This window comes from Hyaena hyaena, unplaced genomic scaffold (assembly GCF_003009895.1).
Source record: "Hyaena hyaena isolate Hyena2069 unplaced genomic scaffold, ASM300989v1 scaffold_223, whole genome shotgun sequence".
NCBI lineage: Eukaryota > Metazoa > Chordata > Mammalia > Carnivora > Hyaenidae > Hyaena > Hyaena hyaena.
The window spans coordinates 1-8,373 of NW_024080856.1; positions in this window are offsets into that span (position 1 = coordinate 1).

The window sequence follows — 8,373 nt, forward strand, 5'->3', positions numbered from 1 at the left end:
GACTCTTGAATGCTGACAAAAACTGAAGACTGATGGTTGTGGGGGGGAGGGGGATGGGCATGGAGGAGGACACTTGTGGGGATGAGCACTGGGTGTTATGTGGAAACTAATTTGATAATAAACTATTTGTAAAAAATTAAAAAACACAACAAAGTGGCTCTGTCTGTCATCTACTCTTAGAGCAGCACCTGTCTCTCCCCTATGACTTACTACTGTTTGAATTTCATATCATACCATTTCTGTGCCTATTTCCTACCTGTGTCTCTCCACAACAGACCGACAGCACACCAATGAGGGTTTCTGACTTTGCTTTCTAGGGATCTTGAACATCTAACATGGTGTCTGGTACATAGTAAGTGCCCAGTAAACTTTGGAATGAATGCATAGAAGAGGGAAAAAGGGAAGAATAACTCTTCTTGCTCTATGTTCAGTTGCTTACCAGATGCTTACTCTACCCACACTGTTGGTCTTCACATCTCCCTACGACCTCCTGCACTCAAAGATATTTGAATATTAAAGAGCATCAACCTAGCATGATGTATGAGAGCAGGGACTCTGGACTCAAAATGCCTATGTTCAGGCCCTGGTTAAGCTATTGCTAAGCTATATGACCTTTGGAAACTTGTTGGACATCTCTGTTCTTCAGTTTTCTAATTTGCAAAGTGACAAAAGAGTACCTAGCTGTAAGAGTTATTTTGAGGAGTAAAATCCATAATGTAAGTAAAGTGCTTGCAACAGTTACTGGCATATAGTAATAACAGATACAATGTTTACTCACTGGCAAGTTCTCAGTTAACTTTTAACTATCATTACCATTTTTTTTTTTTTTTTTTGGAAAGTGAATTGGGCATTTTTTTTCTAAAGAATCCCTTTCTGTGCTTTAGGATAGATTTTCTGATGTGACTTAAGGTGCCTCTCCCAGCCTCTTTTTCTTTCATTTACTGTTGATCTCCCCTCTCCTGTCTAAGCTGCAGGCTCCCTGGATGCTTTCCTTTTCTTCCAACTTAAGATCTTTTCCTGTTTCTGTGCCTTTGTCCACACTGTTCTTTCTGATTAGATTGCTCTCATATTTTCCTCTATGAGTTGCATCTTTTGGGAGTCACCTCTTCCATGGAACCTTCCCAAAATTAGAGAGGCTTGTTCCCCAGTCGCTCTATTTTGGAGCACTTATTATTGAGTGTAACAATCTAACATAGCTGTTTCATTTCTCTTTCTGCCAGAACATCAAGTCTATCTGCTGCCCAGGATTGAGTGTCAATATACATGTAGAATTAGTGAACATCGAGGCACAGCATTTGGTTGCAGAGTTTAAGATCTGACCATGACTCCCATGTTGCCCCCACGTGGGCACTCCACCTCCGCTTGTTTCTATATATTGTGCCTGCCCAGCCCTGCCTGACCTCATGCCCTCCAGCCAACATCTCACTTTGGAGCACTGAACACATGCTATAGCAACTAATCTCAATTCCTCCCAGTCTCCAGGACCTATTGAAATCCTGTTAGTCTCTCACTTCAAACCTTCCTGATGAGGCTTCTCATCAGTCTTATCTTAACATGACAGGGGCTTCTTACTGTATGGGTCTTTCTGCCTCCCTCTTGCTTCATTGTTCTCCAGCCAGACTGACCTTCTTTTGTTTCTCAAACATGCCATGCCTGTTTCCACCTCAGGCATCTGCACTTGCCGGTCCTGCCTCAGTGCCTGTCCCTGACCTCAGATCTTAGCAGGCTCTTTTTCTTAACTTATTTATCTTTCAGCTCCGTGAAACCTTCCCTTACCCCTCATGTTACATGGTACTCAGAGATATGTGTATTAACTTGTGTTGTTACCTGTTTTGTTTTCTTCATAGCCCTTACCATTATTTGAAATCATCTGCAAATCTGCAAACCTTCCTGTCTCCTGTACTTGAACATACACTTGTTAGAGCAGGAAACTTTACTGTCCCTCTTATTCATCATTGTATAACTAGTGCCTAGTGTAGTGCCTGGTACATAATAGGTTTTTAATAAATATTTGTTGAATGAGGAAATGACAGAATGAACGAACAAATGTCCTTGTCTGTTCTTCCTTGGAGACATAGTAGCTTTCCTCAGAATTCTTGTTTGCTGGGTGGAGTCTGAGCCCTCCTGCCTGGCCCCTAATGCTCCTGATAAAGACACCATATTATTGGCTCAGGGGCCCTCATTGGGCTTTGCTCTCCTCTCTTCCTCTCCTTTCCTAGATGATGTCCTGCTTTGAGTCTCTCTCTAATCTTTTGAGACAACAATTTCAGAAGGCAGCCAGTGTGGCTTTACATACTGGCAAATCCAGGTTCAAATCCAGGGTCTTCCACTCATTAACTCTGGTCTTGACCAAATCACTTTGCCTTTCTGAGCCAGAGCTTTCTAAACTCTGAGTAGATACTGTGGAGAGAATCTGCAAATATCCATTGTCTCAGAGGGTCCCTGAGAAAATTACATGAGATAATATATCAAAAGGGCTTGGCACAACAGTAAATTGTACATTAACAGTTAGACATTTTGATAGCTGTTTACACTTTTGATTTGGCTTGTCTTCCAGACCCTGCATCTTCTCTGCTCCATGAATTTTCACAGTACTGACACCCCAACCTGGTCCCAGACAAGACCCCATGCTTGGTTGGAATGACCAGTGAATTCATGACCATGTATCATTTTGAGTGACTGCCTTGCAGGTCTGCAGAAACTTTGAATGTGACCTAGGCAAAGAGACAGCTCTGCATGTCACCTCATTGATGTACTGACCTCAGAATTCTCTTACATGGTCTCTCTGGTGAGGAAGGGGGTCAGATGCTGGCCTGTCACCATCACAGATGACTGACACCTTATAGCACATAGCTGATTATTACAGAGGGCTGACACCCCATCTCTGATGACACATGTTGGTTTGATTATAATATTCACTTTATGAACCCATACAGGGAAAAATAAACCCTTTGAACCTAATGACAAGGTCTAACAGTAAGTGTGGGTCCAATTTACTTAGCAAGCAGATCAGAAAGAAGTTGAGATATTTTAACAGCTAGTACTAGCTTTTCTAGAACTAAATATGCAGACACACGTACCCAGAACAGGCCTTATTCCTTTAGAGCAATGCTAGTAAATACTAAGTCCCAGAACCTCTCATCATCTGGTCTTTATGTAAGTAAAGCCAGGCCTTTAACAACTCTAGATCCTTGTCTGTCTGATAAAACCTATTGTCACTCACATTTCAGCCCACACAGCATTCAAAGTGAATTTCTCACCACTTGCTTTTCTAGCAAGACCTGAATAAAGTTAGAAAGCCCTCTCAGAAGATGAAAGCAAGTATGGGAAAACAAAATAATAAAATGCCCACATGTAGTCATTAGGACTTGTGGAGGAGAGTAAGTGGTTATTAGTGCATCTTTCTCGATTTGTTAAGTTGGAATATAAACCATCGATGTTAAGTAAGCGATTGTTTAGGAACCAACAATGACTCATCTCCCATGCAGACTAAAATATTTAGAGGAACTTGTGAGCATTTAGTAAAGCCATTTACCTGTCATTGGCCTCTCTCTAATCCCTTGGTTATGAAGTGATGTCTTTCCAAACATCGATGAAAAGAAATTAGAAAGAGACAAAGATGTATTGTATCTATAGGAAATAAATAATTCACATCCTGGAAACACAACTTCATTGAGAATATCACTGCTCCATACTAATTACTCTATTATGGATAAAAAGCTTTATGATTGAACATGTAGTATAGTCCTAAGTCATCATTAAACGTGAATGTCTATTTCTCCCCTTAATGACTTAAAAATTCCCTAGAATGATGGAAAGCCTGTTTGTGGCAAGAACTTCAGCCAAATGCATCATCTTACAAAGAAGTATATAGATTTCATGTTTAAAAACAGGATTATTGCAAATATTCCATTCTGACTGTTTAAAGGTAAGCTTGGTGGAATGCCCTTCTTGAAAACCCTAACATTCACAATTGTGTTGGTTGTTTTCTTGTGGATTTTGTAAACCCTACAGATGTGCACATATGAAAACATTACTGTATTAGTTATCTGCTGGTATTTAACAAATTACCCCCAAAATCATGACTTAAAGCAACGCTCTTTTACTGTCTCACAGCTTCTGTGGTCAGAACTCTGGGCATGACCTAATGGAGTCCTTTGGGTGCCTAACAAGGCTTTCATCAAGGTATTGGCTGAAATCACTATCTCATCTTAAGGCTTGACTCCTGTGTCTCAACAATACAAGACATACCACCTAGTGGTAGTTGATGGGCTGCAAATTGTCTGTTTCAAATTCACTATGAAAGTTTATGTAAAATTCCATCTACTCTGGTGAAGAGTAGTGAAGGTTTGAGCAACTTTCTAGTGGATTCTATCACTCATCCTGGTCAACAAGGGTTATGAAAGTCCATTAGTTTATTTCTTGTGGGAGATACAGATAGTATAGTTATTAAAAGCAGAGCCCTGGAAGAAACTACATCCAGATTTGAGATGTACCACAAATGATCTGTCTGACCTTGGGCATATCAGGAACGTTTTCAGAGTCTCAGTTTGCTCTGTGAAATGGAGATAAAATGGTAACTAAAACACTTAGCACCTCTTGAAACATACTAAACTCACAAGCAATGGTGATACTATTAGCATTCTTCTTCATATTAACTTTTGTCTCTCACTTGTCAGTGGAGGGATGTTGGCTTAGCCCTGTCTTGTCTTTGAAACCCAATTTTTAATAGACGAAATACTTGTACAAAAATAGAATGCAATAAAAGAAAAAAAAACAAGTTTTAATGCTTTAGCTATTTGGTAAGTGAAAAAGTAGACTGTTTCCAAGACCTTTATATATCTAAATATGGTTCCATCACCGCAGTGCTGGACATGTAGTTCCCTATGGCTTTTGCCCACAAATCTTGGCTGTAACGGGCCAAACTTAATTTGGTTTCCAGGATATGGTTTCTGTATGTGATGTACAGTCTGCAAGAAACAGAGGGCCAGTTTTGTTTTAGGAAATGAAGATTAATAACCAGCAGCTGGCTCATTAATAACCTTGGGTATATGGGACAAAAACAAAGTTGTAGATAAATATGTAATCCCATAAATATTGGTGAAGCAGTAAACTTCTGATTCTAAATTAGTTAAGTTTCTAAGGCTATAAAACACTTTTACTGCTGACTTCCTTTTCTAAAATATCCATCTGGGACCTTCAAAGAATAATGTCGACCATCTTCTTTTAAACCAATTTTATTTTTACAGTATTTGTAGGGTATGGATTTGTATTAATACTCTACTTCTTCCTTGAAGGACTGGAATAAATGGTAACTACTGAAGTGGCACCATCTAATATAAACACATGTTTATGTCATGTAGTTAACCCTTTTCAAGTCTGGGTAATCTTCTGGGGTGGAGTATTTTCATTTTGCATTCTCAGTGTGATTTTCTCTTCTATGCTCAAATCTGGTCTTAGTCTTGGAATGTTACCTTTTCTGTACTTGAGAATTAGAAATGATTGCTTTTGTTTGGTGCTTTATAGTTTACAAGTAATTTTCCTGTATTTTGTTCTTTGACCTACAACCACTCTTTACAGTAGGTATTGGCAGCCTTTGATAAGGAAAACAAGATTTAAAGGTGTTAAGTCACTTGCTGAAAATTAACACTAACAGGAAGTGGTAGAGCTGTAAATGTTGAGGTTCCAAATCTCATGTTCTTTTCATTCTGATAGAGACAGGAAGGTTTTGGGTAGCACACATGATCTCCGCACACTAACAGTTGTGCTGTGGGCTGTTCCTTACAGACAGTGGTTCTCATATTTCTTCTCTTTGTATCTTGTATTCTTTCATGGGAGCCCCTAATAGTCCCTCTTCCCCTCCTCATGCTGCCTTCTAGAAACATTTTCTTATCAATCATTTTTTCCCCAGTAATTTCCTAAGTTTGAGTCCCACATCCCAAAGAGACCTTGACAAAAGATTTGGGTACAAGTTGTTTATTTGAGAGATGATCCCATGTAGTGCAGTGAGGGGATGAGGAGGCAAGATAGGAAGGGAGGAAACTCAATAAAGGTGGTTTCAACGAGTGAGTTACTACTGTGGGAAAGCAGAGCTCTTTTCCTTCAGTGCCTTTCTCTCTCTCTCCCTCTTCTGGAATTTCTATGATACGGATATTATTCCATTTGATTGTATCACTGAGCTCTCGAACTCTCCTTTCGTGTTCCTGTATCAGGTTATCTCTCTTTTTCTTGGCTTCTTCTTTTTCTATAATTGTGTCTTCTAAATAACTTATTGTCCTTTCTGCCTCTTCAATCCGTGCATTGGACGCCTCCATTTTATTTTGCATCTCATTTATAGCATTTTTTAATTCATCACAACTATTTTTATGCTCCATAGTCTTTGTAGCAATAGTTTCTCTCTTGTCTTCCATGCCTTTTTCAAGCCCAGCGATTAATTTTATGACTATTGTTCTAAATTCTTGTTCAGTTATTTTGTTTATATCTGTTTTGAACAGTTCTTTAGCTGTCAATTCTGCTTGGAATTTCTTTGGAGGAGAGCTCTTTCATTTCATCATTTTGGTTAGCTTTCTATCTCTTGTTCGTTTTAAAAGCTTGTTGTACACTGGGCTCTCTACACCTGTGAGTGCTGCGTACCAAAGAAGGCTCTTTGACTGTCCAGGGCCTGTCTATTCAGAAAGTGTTCTTTGAATGGTATTTCTTGGTCTTTCTTGTTGAGACCTTGGTTATTTTATTTTCCTACTTGTAGTGGTATTTGGGACTCTCCATCATGTGTACTTTGGCTTGTTTCTTGAGGTAGCCCTGGAAAAGAAAACAGACAGACAAACACACAGGGAACAAAGGTGCACAAACACACAGACAAATCAAACAAACACCAAACTGAAAGGGAAAATGAAAAAGAAAAGAGAAAAGAGGCAGGAGGGAAGGCGACTAATAAGAAATAAAAATACATAAAAAAGAAAAAAAGAAAAGAAAAGGAAAAAAGAAGAAACCTAATAGACAAAGAACAGTCTAAAGCATGTAACCAGATTTCCCAGCTACAAATAAATAGCCGGGTGTATGTAGTACTGGTGGAAGAGCATAAAGAAAGAGAGAAATGACAGGGCGTGGATGAAGCGAAATTGGAAATGAAATGAGCAGGCAGAAGGAATAAGAGGCTTTTTTTCAAAGAGGAAAAGAGTGGAATATGGTTGGAGAAGAGGCGAAAGAAATGACGATGATGCTATCCAGAGACACTATATAGTCAGATTACTCCAGAGCGAAAGAGATGAAAAGGTAGGTAGGTGTAGAATTTACATCTAGAGAATGGATTAAATGTGACTGTTTAAGCAAGCCAGTGACCAGAATTAATCAAGGCAGTACATCCATGTTGGTCTTGCCCTGGCTCCGGTAAAAAAAGGCAGCTCTCTAGCAGGGATGGGCGTGGTTTGGTCCAGTGCATCCTGCTCCTACCTTGGCGGTTGTGGGGAGAAGAGTGGCGGCGCCCCAGTCCCTTCTTGAACCAAGCGTTGCAACTCACTTATTTGAGCGTGATCTCCCTGTGCCCGTGGCGTAGCCAAGGTGGGCTGTGCTCTATATCCCAAGCCAGGCCTCCTTTCCAGATTTCAGTCCGTGGGCTCCCTTGAAATTGCCCGAAATATAAACTTGCAGGCGAGCCCCTTAGAGCAGTTTCAAGCCTCTCGCTTTCCCCCTGGGGATCGAGCCAGAAGCTGCTGCTCCCGTCTCCTCCAGGTCTGGCTAGTGAGTGAGGAGCAGTTTCACCCAGGGTCCCCTGGGACCAGTGCTTCCTGCCTAAGGTCAGCTGGACAGCAGGAAACCGGGTCTCTCTGTGTCCCATCGCCCAAAATATAAACTCGCAGGCAAATCTCTCAGAACAGTTACAAGCCTTTCGCCTCCCCCCTAGGGATCCAGCCAGAAGCACAAAGGCGCGGCAGCCATGAGTCCCCTCCAGGTCAAGCTGGTGAGCAGGGAGCAGTTTCCCCGGGGGTCGCCTGGGACACGTGCCTTCCGTGTAGGGTCGGCTGGAGAGCAGGAAACCGGATCCCTCTGTGTCCCGAGCGGAAGTTTTTCTCTTCTTCAGCAACAGGGACAGTGTCTTGAGCAGTTTCAGCCACTCTTTCCCCCGCCTCCCCAGACTCACTGCAGCTCCCCACAGAGGGGGATTCCCACCCCTCATCCCTCTGTGTCTCTGGTCCCGGCCCAATTTTATCTTCCCCAGTTTGCACTCACGCTATAAGGTTTTCTCAGCAGACTCTGTCTCCTTTTCCTCCCAAACTCCTGGATTCCGTAAGGGTTCCTATGGCTTCAGGCCTTCTCCGTGTGGGATATGGGGGCGAGTGAAATGTTCAGAGCTCCCTACTTCTCCGCCATCTTGCC